Below are 1,192 nucleotides of genomic sequence, written 5' to 3'. Positions count from 1 at the left end.
GTATTATTGTAACCAACAAGACAAATTAAGTCATTTATATGGATTTAATTATGATATCAGAATGATCCAGGTATCAAAATGTAGCTTTTAAAGACAAGAATTTTAAAATGTTATTAGGTCATTTTGACCAAATTTGACTTAATCCTCATTTCGATGTGATGGGTCTCATATTATTAATCATATTTTACTTATATTTTAAAAAATAATCTGTTTGACAGAAAATRCTGTTTAATCAGAAGAGGAAATGCACAGGTATTTAACAGGTTTAAGGTTTCTCCTGGTCTGTTGCAGATGTAAACTGTCAGCCGAAGAAACTCAAAGATGTTTTCAGCTGTTGCTGCTGACTGAATAAAAACCTCTTTGTTCTCTGAGAGTTTTCAGATGTTTTTTACTCTCTTCCTCTTTTCCTCCTGTATTCCTACCCGCTGCCATCTGACTGTCTCATGTTTTTACCACCACCAAGACTCAAACTACACMCCCCCAATCAAATTAAGACCACCTTACCAAATTTACCAACAGGTTTTCTTGTAGTTTTAACTACTCCGCATCCTCGTGGATCTAAAAACACTCTTCTCATTCCAGCAGGAGGATCTAAAGGAACTTCAGGCGCACTTGCACATTGGCAAACCTCCAGGTCTTTTGAATGAACAACCATCTTTTCCTCCAGACCTCCATTGTAGCCCCGGCCAAGTAGAAGAGGGGGGTTTGGTCTGTGCAATCAGATCCTCGGATCCCTCTTGGCGTTTGTCCCCCCGGCTTGTTTTCACTGTCAACACACCACTTGAGAGAATTAAGGGGATCCAAGTACCTGCAGCTCAGGAGGTAATAAACCAGTCAAAGCACAATTAAACCTACAGAAACGAGTCGAGTCCAGCTTGTTTCAGTCCTATTCGTAAYGCAGAAAGATTCGGCAATAAAGGGCGAATGTTTGCACTCACAAAGCTGTTTGATTAAAAAAAAACTTTACTTATGAGCTGAGAAAGCAGTGAATTCAGCTGTTAATGTCTGAAATAAAAGGTTTTCTTAACCTACATGTTGTGTTCTTGTTTCCTGGTCGAACCTCGTAATGAATGGGTTTCAGGTTCACATCATTACAGATTATCTTTAAAGCGGCAACATCGTGTAAAATCAACTGTTTTGAGTTTTATATCATGTTATAATGTTATACTCTCATAAAAAACATGTCCAAAGC

Source organism: Austrofundulus limnaeus, unplaced genomic scaffold, assembly GCF_001266775.1.
Source record: "Austrofundulus limnaeus strain Quisiro unplaced genomic scaffold, Austrofundulus_limnaeus-1.0 Scaffold1022, whole genome shotgun sequence".
NCBI classification, from domain to species: Eukaryota; Metazoa; Chordata; class Actinopteri; order Cyprinodontiformes; family Rivulidae; genus Austrofundulus; species Austrofundulus limnaeus.
The sequence above is the reverse complement of the archived record's forward strand: the minus strand, read 5'-3'. Positions refer to the sequence as shown.